This window comes from Plecotus auritus, assembly GCF_963455305.1.
Source record: "Plecotus auritus genome assembly, chromosome: 4".
Lineage (NCBI taxonomy): Eukaryota > Metazoa > Chordata > Mammalia > Chiroptera > Vespertilionidae > Plecotus > Plecotus auritus.
In genome coordinates, this window is record NC_137775.1 from 38,759,178 (window position 1) to 38,771,962 (window position 12,785).

A 12,785-nucleotide genomic window follows, 5' to 3' on the forward strand; every position below is an offset into this window, starting at 1 on the left:
CATTCCCTCCACTGCTTACGAAAGTGCACGTGTTTCCTGTATTTTGCCAATTCGTCTGGATGGCACTAAAATCCCACCTTTAATCATTTCTAAGGGCAAGAAGGAAAAGATTGAATGTGTTTTGGGCGTTTTTATTCCTGAAACTGAAAAAGCCTGGGCCACACAAGCAGTTATAAGGAAGTGGGTCGATTTAATGCTGCCGCTTGTTATGCAAGGGAGCCAAAGAGGTCTGCTAGTCTGGGATGCAGCTAGCACTCACCGCGCTAAAGACATGAAGATATTTCTTCACGAAAGAAAAATAAATCAGATAATGATTCCCGCAGGAATGACGGCAGGAATCTCCAGACTCTTGGTATTGCAATAAACAAGCCATTCAAAGACAATTTGCGCATGGAAATTAGTGACTACATTGAAAATAGAATGGAGAGAAATCAGCGTGGAAACTTTGTGAGACCTAAACTGCAAGAAGTTGTGACTTGGGTGAAGAATTCATGGGAGAAAATCACTGACAGTTGCATTGCAAATGCACTATGAGCAGGCTACCTTGACAAGAAGTACTCATTTAAAGACAGTGCTATTGCTAAACATGAGAGATTTGGTCCACTGATTCTGAAAAAAATGGAGTCATAAGAAATTCACCAGGAAATTCAGGAATTGGATGGTTATGATGATGTTCCAGAAGATGATAACATGATTGTCATTGAATAAATGAGTAAATTCTTGATACTGTAGGATTCACAGTTTGTCTGGTTTGTGTTGACAACTACCGTACTACCGTACTGTATACAGGTAATAAATTTCCTTTATTTTCATTTAACAATAAATGTGTACCGTATTCTTCTTCATGGAAAAATAAGACATCCCCTGAAAATAAGACCTAGCGTGTCTTTGGGGGCAAAAATTAATATAAGACACTGTCTTATTTTCGGGAAAACGGGGGTATTAAAATTGAGACTCATATTGGTATTGTGAGATTGTTGTTGTTTTTTGTTTGTTTCTTTGTTAATCCTTATCTGTGGTTTTTACAAGACGTTTATTATAGCCCTAACCAGTTTGGCTCAGTGGATAGAGCATCGGCCCTCAGACTGAAGAGTCCTGGTCTGATTCTGATCAAGGGCATGTACCTTGACTCCAGGCTCGATCCCCAGTAGGGGGCATGCAGGAGTCAGCTGATTGATGTTTCTCATTGATGTTTCTATCTCTCTAAAATAAATAAAAATATAAAAAATGGTTATAAAAATGACATAGAGATCAAAATCAGCAATTCCTTTAATTACTTATTGTTGCATTTTATTTTTAAGATAACTCTAGAATGTAAGCCTTTATTTGATATGACTATGGGTTACAAAACAGATATTTCCCAATTATTAAGGAAGATAGAAGTCTAAACATGAATAGCTACACAATATATATTGGAAGCTACATTATTTGCAGAAGAATTTAGCAGAGTTCCCTTTTATTTTTAATTCATTTTTTAAATTTTTATTGTTGAAAGTATTACACATGTCCCCCTTTTTTCCCCATTGGCCCCTTCTAGCCTGCCCCTGCCCCCCTCCCCCGAGTTCCCTTTTAAACAAGAAGCTCTGGGTTTGTCTTTAGTCCAATTTATACACATTTAAAAAATTGTCTAAAGTGAACTGCACCTGGTATTTACTTAAAAAAATGTTTATATTGATTTTAGAGAGAGAAAGGGAGGAGAAAAACAGCAATTGGCTGCCTCCTGCTCACCCCCTACTAGGGATACAGCCCACAACAAGGTCATGTGCCCAGACCAGGAATCAAATCTGTGACCCCTCAAATGCATGGGATGACACTCAACCAACTGAGCCGTGCCAGCCAGGGCTGTTTTTACTTTTTAAAAGACATAATGCTATTGCACATTTAATAGACTACAGTATAGTATAAACACTTGGTGGGGCAAAAGTAGGTTTATAGTTGTTTGTATGGAAAATAATACAATCTACACTAATAATGGAGTAACATGCTAATTGACCGTACCTTTGCGATGCCCACCAGCCAATCAGGAGTGAGTATGCAAATTAACCCGACAAAGATGGCCAAGTGGCTGGGGGCGGGGCAGGATGCAGGCATTCCGCACCACCCCATCCGCTCTGGGCCTCTGGGCAGTGTGGGAAGGCAGAAAAGCGGCTCCGGGCCTTGGAGCAGAAAGGTGGCTCTGGGCCAGAGCGAAAAGGCAGCTCTAGCCAGAGCAAAGGTGGTGCCAGCTGCCAGGGGAAGGAAGGCCCATTTTTGCATGAATCTTCATGCATCGGGCCTCTAGTAATTAATAAGTAATAATACAAGAATAAACTCTGTTTTCATACACACAACTATAACCTACCTTTTCCCCACCCTGTATAATTTTTGTATGCATCAGAAACCAAAAAGTTAGTGTGACTCGCTTTATTGTGATATTTGCTTTATTTTCATGTTCTGGAACCAAACCTGCAATATCACCAAGATATACCTCTATGTATTTCTTTTCTAGAGGTCTTATTTGGATCATTTGCAAACTTGGCTTCCCATTTTTTAACAGTCACTTGTTTTTTACTCAAATTTTAAGTCTTATCTTTTATTTCTTTAAACATATTAAATATACTTGTTTTGTAGTCTATATCTAATCATCCTAGTATCTGAAACTTTTGTGAGACTGCTTCTACTTCATGATACTTTATTTTCTTGTGTGTTATGTGGCTCTGCAAAAAAGCTCATCATTCCTTGGTACATTAGCTATGAGAATTGTCTGCAGTGTGAATGGAAGGGTGTTCTTCTAGAGAGGATTTTCTTTTGCTTTTATTAGCTGTCTAGGATTACTACTAATCTAGGAACAATTTAATAAATTTTCAGCATACGGTGTTGGACCACCTGGATATTAAAAGCTGTGAAGGGTTTGAGATTTTACCCTGCCAGTTAGCTTGCCATTATTGCATAGATCAATGGTTCTCAACCTTCCTAATGCCGCGACCCTTTAATACAGTTCCTCATGTTGTGGTGACCCCCAACATAAAATTATTTTCGCTGCTACTTCATAACTAATTTTGCTACTGTTACAAACCGTAATGTAAATATATGATATGCAGGATGTATTTTCATTGTTACAAATTGAACATAATTAAAGCATAGTGATTAATCACAAAAACAATATGTAATTATATATTGTGAAATATTTATTTCTAATTACAAATAAATGAAATTTTTTTGTCTTAAAGCATGGTGTAGCATGGGTAACAGTCTTAATATAACAACAGTAAACTACATTGCTACATTTTGCGACAGTATGCGTAAAAAGCCAAAGTCAGTGAGAAGGTTGAGATTGCTTCTTTCTCACCAGATCAGAAATTCTCGGGGCAGTCTTTGCAAGAGCACAACGAAGATCATCTTCCACAACAAGTCTACTTCTGTATTTAGACTTGATAACCAACAAGCTGGAAAACCCTGTTTCACAAAGATACGTTGTTGGAAATGGAAGAAGAAGGCGCAACACAGTCTCAGACAGAACAGGATATGACTGCAAACACTTGATCCAGAATTTTGTAACTGGCATTGTAGAGAAATCAGTTCTCACTGCATCGCTGTTAATAAGTTCAACGAATTCCTCTTGTGCTGTCTCAGGAACATCTTCAATTTTGACTGTGAATGGGCTTCTGGCGAGTGCAAATGGGGTGTCAGGTAGATTTGCAAAGTACGATGAAACTTCTTCTTCGAGCATGTGCAAGTGTTCTTTCACAGAAATTATCATCGTAATCCTTTTGTCTGGTTCAATGTCATGTTCCTCAAAGAAAGCAGGCAACATGTAAATTTTATTTTCATTCAATTTTTTTTTTTTTTGCCAAAGCTGAAGTATCATTTGCAATGATTGGATCTTTTCAGACAAATTGAGGCATGTTGCATTTGGTCCTTGCAGTGATAAATTTAACTCATTCAAGATGGCAAAGATGTCAACCAAGTAAGCTATTTTCTGCAGTTCACTTTTATCGCTGAAAAGTGCTTTGAACTGAAGTCTTGCTTTCTGATTAAAAAACGTTTTGAGTTCATCACGAAGCTCAAAAACACGTTTTAAAACTTTTCCTCTCAACAACCATCTCACTTCAGTGTGAAATAGCAGAGCATTGTTTGGCACATCCAACTCGTTGCACAGTTGCGAAAATAGTCGACTGTTTAAAGTGTTCGCCTTTACAAAATTGACAGAACTTATGATGCTTTTCATTACTTCTTGTAACTCTTGTGGCAGCGTCTCCATTGCTAATATTTGTCGATGAATCATACAGTGAGTTCTGATGACTTTTGGTGACTCATTCAGTATGAAACGTTGAAATCCAGATCGACATCCTAGCATAGCTGGAGCACCATCTGTGCAAACACCACAAATCTTTTCCCAAGAGATGTTATGCTCTTTCAGAAATGAACCAACTGTGTCAAATACATCACGTGCAGTAGTTGTCGTTTCAAGAGGTTTGAAAAAAAGAAACTCATCTTTAAAGTCGCCATCATTAATATACTTCACGTAAACCAGTAACTGTGAACAGTTTGCAACATCTGTAGATTCAGCAAGCTGGATACTAAATATTGGAAGTGGAGCAGATTTAATTTCCTGGATTACCTGATCAAGAATATCAGCAGGCATGTCATCTATTCTTCTGCAGACAGTGTCGTTAGATAAGGAAATTGCACTCAATTTCATAACAAATTCATCTCCGATCATAACTTGAACAATGTCTTTGGCCGCTGGCAACAGTAAATCCTCAGCAATGGTGTGAGGTTTCATAGCTCTGGCGATTCTGAGTGCCATCAAATATGAAGTTTCAATGGCTGCTACATTTTGTTTGTGGTACTTGCCACCAGTGTCAAGTCTGGCTTTCTTGAGTCCATCAGCTTTGCTTCTAAATAGTTGGTATCCTTGCCGGCTAAGCTCAGATGCTTGCTATCAAAATGGCGTTTTAGTTTGTTCGGCTTCATAGATTTGGCTGATAGAACTTCACAACAAATAACACATTGCAGTTTCTCAATTGTTGCTGTAATTATTGAGGTAAAACCATACTGTAAAAAATCCTCACTTTCTTTTCTTTTCTTAACGTTCTTCTCTATATGATCCATTGTCATGGGATGGTTTGCTAATGAAAATAATATATAACAATAGCTTTAATAATACAAAAGATGATACATGGCATAGTTCAGTCAATACAGTTCATTAATGTTTCCTATGATTTACCATTCTCTGTGTTGTTTTTTTTACATACCTGTTACTATCACAAGGGGGCAGTATTCACATCAACCACAGCTGAATATAAAAAGACTGATCAGCATCCAGATTAAGTTCCCATGGTACAGATTTTTTTTTTTTTTTTTTTGCAGTAGTTGATGATTTTACAGTACATGATTTTACATTTACCCAGTAATTATAATTCATGAACTGTCATTTTACCTCCAATACTGCTGCTTTCAACACAGCAGCTGCTTTCTACACAGTAGCTGCTCTCTACACATGTGTGACTGGTCTTCATAAGCACATTATGGCGCCAACCCTGTCCCATACACCTGTATTTGTACGGGGTGTATGTGATGGTGTTGGCATGATGATGTCATCATGCCAGGTACTCGTATGTGGGCATATCTGCATGTGGGCGGATCCACCTGGAGACGGATAGAGGAGCGGTGTCTCCGTTCCTAAGACCATCGGAAATACGTGTTTTCTGATGGTCTTAGGTGACCCCTGTGAAAGGGTCGTTCGACCCCCAAAGGGGTCACGACCCACAGGTTGAGAACCGCTGGCATCGATTTTGGCAGAAGACATGCTACTCTTGGGCTAGAGACCAAGGACAGGTTATTACTCAAAACAAAGCAATAGCCAGAGGATCAGCATTTATTGTTCATTTCCCAAGTCCCAATTCCCACAGGGCAACACAAAGCGGTCCAGGTGACATCTACACACGCAGTGGGTTGAATTTCAAGAAAGGAAGCCTGAACTTACAGAACATGGATCTTTTATAATAGGCAATAGCACACCTGCCTTTTTCTCCAGAGGTAGACCTTACAGCTATCTTCCAAGACTATAAGCAAATCTGCCCTCGTTCTCTTCCAACACTGCTCAGGAAATAAACCGTTGAAAGAGTCTGGAACAAAGACAGTTGTGCCTCTGCTCACAATATGTAGAAACTTGAGAGACTCATAAGGAATAGACAGTTTAAATTGGGTCATGAGCCCATGCGTGTGATTGCAAATTATTACAGTAGCTTTTCCGCTCTTCTGTCTAGAGCCAGGGTCAAGACAGGTTAAATTTTCTTGCTATCCTCTGGTGTAGGGCAGGTGGTCTTTTTGTTGTTGTTATTTGATGAGGGTGTAGACCTTTGTATGTGTGTTTCTGTGAGGATCTCCTATTAGATTCCTTATCTTGGCTCAGGTCTTGGCTTTGCTCCTATTCCCTCACCCTTCATGGCCATTAGAACTCTAGTTCAAAGTCACCAGAATTAAGATACCCTCCACCCTCCATAAAAAATTTCCTTTTGTGCTGTTTACCACTCTAGATTCCTGCTTTCACTTGTTTTATGGCCTCGGAATAGTTCGTAGCTATTTGCTAGCTCAAACTTTTATATGAACAGATGTTTTTCATGTTCTAGACAGAATTAAATTTGTTTTGTGTGTGAGGGTTGTTTTGAGAATCTAATCTCCCATACTGCCAGAGTGTCTGAAATGCAGGGGAGGTTTTTATAATTGGAACTTAGGGTATTATGACTCACTTCTAAGAATGCTGAATTCACTCTGGCTGGTGTGGTTCAGTTGGTTGGGCATCTTCCTGTGCACCAAGAGGTTGCCGGTTCAATTCCCGGTCAGGGCACATGTCTGGGTTTTGGGCTTGATCATCAGTAGGGAGTGTGCAGGAGGCAGCTGATTGATGTCTCTCTCTCATCCATGTTTCTCTCTCTCCCTCTCTCTTCCTCTCTAAATCAATAAAAACATGTTTTTTAAAAAAGAATGCTGCCCTAGCCAGTTTGGCTCAGTGGATAGAGCGTCAGCCTGTGGATTGAAGGGTCCCAGGTTTGATTCCAGTCAAGGGCATGTACCTTGGTTGCAGGCACATCCCCAGTGGGAGGTGTGCAGGAGGCAGCTGATCGATGTTTCTCTCTCATCTATGTTTCTGACTCTCTATCCCTCTCCCTTCCTCTCTGTAAGAAATCAATAAAATATATTTTAAAAAATAATAAAAATAATAAAATAAAATAAAAATCAATGGAAAAATATCCTCGGGTGAGGATTAACAAACAAAAAATAATGCTGAATTCATCCAGAAGACTGGCATGTTTGGAAAAAAGTATACTTAACCAACATAATTAGGAAATGAGTTTTTTTTAGTTAACTGGATTTTTCTCCAAGTTAGAATCACCTGTTTTGGGAGTAATACCTCTCCACATAAGGCTTCAATACACAGAAAGCAAGGCCTCAGGATTCTCTGAGTCATATATAATCACTGTACAGTTATATTAGTTGATTTTGTTGGCCATTTTAGAAATGCTGCACACACTCAATTTCATAGCTTTGTATTCAGTTTCATAGTTTTGATATAGCAACTACTTGGATCACTGCAGTGCTGACACCTTCTGAAATCTTGCCACTCCGTGTAGCCCATGATCAGCAGCATCAGCACCACTTGGGGGCAGTTGGAAACGCAGACTCTTAGGCCCTTCCCCAGCCCTAACTAAACATAATCTGCATTTTAACAAGATACCCAGAGGGTTCTTTTGTTCATTAATGTTTGAGAAGCACTGCCCTTTAAAACATGCTTTGGGCCATCTGGTGTGGCTCAGTGGTTGAGCATCTACCTATGAACCAGGAGGTCACGGTTTGAGTCTCAGTCGGACCATATGCCCAGGTTGCGGGCTTGATCCCCAGTGTGGGGAGGGGGGTGTAGGAGACAGCCAATCAATGATTCTCTTTCATCATTGATGTTGCTATCCCTCTCCTTTCCTCTCTCTCTTAAAATCAATAAAATATGTTTTAAAAAATCACCTGAACTTGTATCGTGAAATCTTTCCTGCACGAAATCAAGACCCCCCACATTCCAAACTGTGCTAGGGAAGACAGACATGTTTTGGCCCAGTTCTTCCCAGTGACACTCCAATTAAAACTTAACCTGCATCCTAGCTTGGTGGTTCAATTGGTTGGAGCATCATCCCGTGCACCAAAAGGTTGGAGGTCCAATTCCAAGTCAGGGCACATACCGGGGTTGCAGGTTCGATCCCAATCAGGACATGTATGGGAGGAAGCTGATCAATGTTTCCCTCTCCCTTTCTATCTCTCTAAAATAAGTAAAAACATATACCCAGGTGATGATTTAAAAAGAAAACAACTTGACCTGCCAGCACTTGCACATACCTGTTCCCCCTAACCCTTTAAAAACCTGCCAGAACCCTGGATCAAGGTGACAGGTTTGGACCTTCTCTCCATCTCATTTGGCTGCCTTTTGAAATAAACTCTTTCCTCATTGCACACTTGGTGTTTTAGTAATTAGTCTTACCGCATGTTGGCAAATGAACTTGGTTTCAATTACAGGTATACTATCCTGTTTAATAACAGGCTAATATGCAAATCAACCGAACGGTGGAATGACTGGTCACTATGATGTGCACTGACCACTTCATTGAGGGGGCAGACACTCAATGCAGGAGCTGTCCCTTGTTGGCCAGTGCGCTCCCCCAGGGGGAGCGCCACTCAGCCAGTAGCTGGGCTCATGGCTGGCAAGCACAGTGGCATTGGTGGGAGCCCCGCTTAGCATGGGGAGCGGGCCTAAGCTGGCAGAGGGGTCCCGGACTGTGAGAGGGCAAAGGCCAGGTTGAGGGCCACCCCCCCGTGCCTCCCAGTGCACGAATGTTGTTCACCGGGCCTCTAGTATATATATATATCTCCTATATAATAAAGAGGTAATATGCAAATTGACTGTCACTCCCTCGTACAAGATGGTCACCCCCATGTGGTCACAAGATGGCCACCACAAGATGGCCGTCAGGGGAAGGCAGTTGTGGGCGATCAAGCCAGCAGGGGAGGGCAGTTAGGGGCGACCAGGCAGGCAGGAGAGGGTAGTTAGGGGTGTCCAGGCCGGCAGGGGAGGGCAGTTGGGGGGGACCAGGCCTGCAGGAGAGGACAGTTGGGGGTGACTAGGCCTGCAGGAGAGGGCAGTTGGGGGTGACCAGGCCTGCAGGGGAGGGCAGTTGGGGGCGATCAGGCCAGCAGGGGAGCAGTTAGGCATCGATCGGGCTGGCAGAGGAGTGGTTAGGGGGTGATCAGGCTGGCAGGCAGAAGCGGTTAGGGGCAATCAGGCAGGCAGGCAGGCAGGCTGGCTGGCGAGCGGTTGGGAGCCAGCAGTCCTGGATTGTGAGAGGGATGTCCGACTGCCGGTTTAGGCCCGATCCCACAGGGGTCCCAGATTGGAGAGGGTGCAGGCTGGGCTGAGGGACACCCTCCAATGCATGAATTTCGTGCACTGGGCCTCTAGAGTATATATATTTATTGATTTCCGAGAGGAAAGGTGAGAGAGATAGAAACATCAATGATGAGAAAGAATCATTGATTGTCGGCCTCCTGCATGCCCCCAACTTGGGATTGAGCCCCAAACCCAGGCATGTGCCCTTGGCCGGAATCGAACCCAGGACTCTTCCATCTGCAGGCCGATTCTCTATCCACTGATCCAAACTGGCTAGGGCAAAGAGGATATATATTTAAATTTTAAAATTCACACTTCCAGACTGCATTCAAGAAAGATGATATCAATTTACCTTACTACCAAAAATGTTTAACATGATCTAATTTCCCTGTATTCAGTGAAACTCAAGCAGCAATAAATAAATAATTATCAATCATAGAGGTAAAAAATGACTTAGGAATTATTTTGGGTTGTACTCTCAAAAGGGAGTAAGGCCCGGGTGGCGTGGCTTGGTGGTTGAGGGCTGACCTATGAACCAGGAGGTCACAGTTCGATTCCCCAGTCAGGGCAGATGCCCAAGTTGCAACTTGATCCCCAGTAGGGGACATACATAAGGAAGCACATCAATGATTCTCTCTTATCATTAATGTTTCTATCTCCCTCTCTGAAATCAATAAAAATATTTTTTTTTTAAAAAAAAAGGGAGTGAGGAAGGATGGGGTAGGGAAAAACATTAAGTGAGCTATTGGTCTCAGCTGGAGGCTAGCTTCAGCCTGATTTCAAGGGTAGCTCTGGAGCTTGACTTGCACCATAAAAGCACTGCCTTGAGACAAAGGGGCCAACTTTTTTTTTTTAATCATCACCTGAGGACATGCTTAGAGAGAAGAAGGTAGACAGAAGGGGGGTGGGGAAGAGAGAGAGAGAGAGAGAGAGAGAGAGAGAGAGAGAGAGAGAGGAGAGAGAGAGAGAGAAGCATCAATTGGTTGTCTTCCATATGTGCCTCAACTGGGGATTAAACCCAAAACGCAGGTATTGAACCAGCAATCTTTTGGTGCACCAGATGATGCTCAGTCAACTGAGCCCTCTGGCCAGGCAAGAGGGCCAACCCTTTTTTTTTTTTTTAAGTGAGCCATTTCTAGTTGGCTTTTTTTTTTTCATTGATTTATAGGTAGAGTCAAAGAGAGAGGGAAAGACAGAGAGAGAAACATCAATGTAAGAGAAACAACATCAATTGGTTGCCTGTTGCAAGCCCTGACCAGGGCCTGGGCAGGGAGGAGCTTGCAACCAAGGAAAGTGTCCTTGACTGGAATTGAACCTGGGACCCTTTGGTCTCAGGCCGATGCTCTATCTGCTGAGCCAAACCAGCTAGGGCAAGAGGGCCAACTTTTTATACCACAATATCAATTGGTCATTGGCTGTGAACTGCCTGTGGGAGGGGTTAAATATCTTCTTGGATGAAACAATTCCCTTTCTCAAAGGCAATTCTCTAGACTCTAGAGAAGGGGTCCTCAAACTTTTTAAACAGGGGGCCAGTTCACTGTCCCTCAGACTATTGGAGGGCCGGACTATAGTTTAAAAAAAAAACTATGAACTAATTCCTATGCGCACTGCGGGCCCGGGACGAGTCGGCTGCTGCTAAGCAGGACAGGCAGCGGCACCCGGCGGGCCGGATAAATGTCCTCGGTGGGCCGCATGTGGCCCGCGGGCCGTAGTTTGAGGACGCCTGCTCTAGAGAAAGGACAGTCTTGAACTTTAAAAAAAATGTTTTAGAGAGAGAGAGAGAGAGGAAAACATCGATTGTGAGAGAGTAACATCCATTGGCTGCCTTCTGCACGCCCCCTACTGGGGATGGAGCCTGCAACCCAGGCATGTGCCCTGACCAGGAATTGAACTGGTGACCTCTTGGTGCATGGGATGATGCTCAATCCACAGAGCCACACCCACCGGGTGACAGCTGTGAACTTTTAGCTACCTTCACTCACAGCAGCTCCAGGTTGAATATACCTTAGGGAATATTGATGGGTATAGTGACTTGAATAGTGTCCTTACAAATTCACGTTTATCCAGAACCTCAGAATGTGACCTTATTCAAAGTTAGGTTCTTTGTAGATGTAATTAGCTAAGATGAGCTTGATAGGGTTCAGGGCAACAACCCAAAATATGGCACCTTAGCATATTGAATATTTTAAGCTGAAGAAGTTTGAGAAAATGGCAGAAGCAGGAAGTTCTCTCTGACCCTCGCCCTGCTCCTGACACAGGTCATAAAACTCTTACATGAGAGGTGAACTCTATACCTGGAGGAATGGAGTATCCTTATCTCTGTAGACCAGTGGTTCTCAACCTTTCTAATGCTGCGACCCTTTAATACAGTTCCTCATGTTGCGGTGACCCCCAAACATAAAATTATTTTCGTTGCTACTTCATAACTGTAATTTTGCTACTGTTATGAATCGTAATGTAAATATCTGTGTTTTCCGATAGTCTTAGGGGACCCTGCTAGCGGTTCTCAACCTGTGGGTCATGACCCACAGGTTGAGAACCGCTGCTATAGAGCCTAAGACCATCAGAAAACAGAGATATTTACATTACGATTCATAACAGTAGCAAAATTACAGTTATGAAGTAGCAACGAAAATAATTTTATGGTTGGGGGTCACCGCAACATGAGGAACTGTATTAAAGGGTCGCAGCATTAGAAAGGTTGAGAACCCCTGCGACAAAAGTATGCTGAGAAAAATATGAACAAATAGGCCTTGCCAAGTTTTCCTCAGCTTACTACATATACCTCTAACTCTTTAACTTACCATATTCCTCCACAACTATCCATTCTTCATTGAAACTGAAATAAAAATACTCGAGTCTATTACTACAGGTCATCATTTCCTTATGAAGTTCTTCCGTGTCACATAAAAGTTATTTTCAGATCTAGCTAGGGACCATAAGAGGGTCAAGAAAAACTTTTTCTTCCCCTACAAGGTTATACTAGATTAGGATAGGCCCTAAATTCATTAATTAGTCTTCTTATAAGAAGAGGAGAACACACAGAGATACACTCAGCGAAGGCCACGTGAAGATGGAGGCAGAGATTGGAGTTATGCTGCCACAAGCCAAGAAAGTCTGAGGCCAACAGAAGCTGGAAGAGCCATCTGTGGGAACAGAGCTCTAGCAATAACCTTGATTTCAGACTTCTAGCTTCCAGACTGTGAGAGAATAAATTTCTGGTATTTTAAGACACCCAGTGAGAGAACAAACTTCTGTTGTTTTAAGACACTCAGAATGTGGTATTTTGTTACAGCAACTCTAGGGCATTTATAAAGCGGGAAACTAGCTATTTACCACAGTAGTTCTTAAAGTACAGTCCATGGACTCCTGG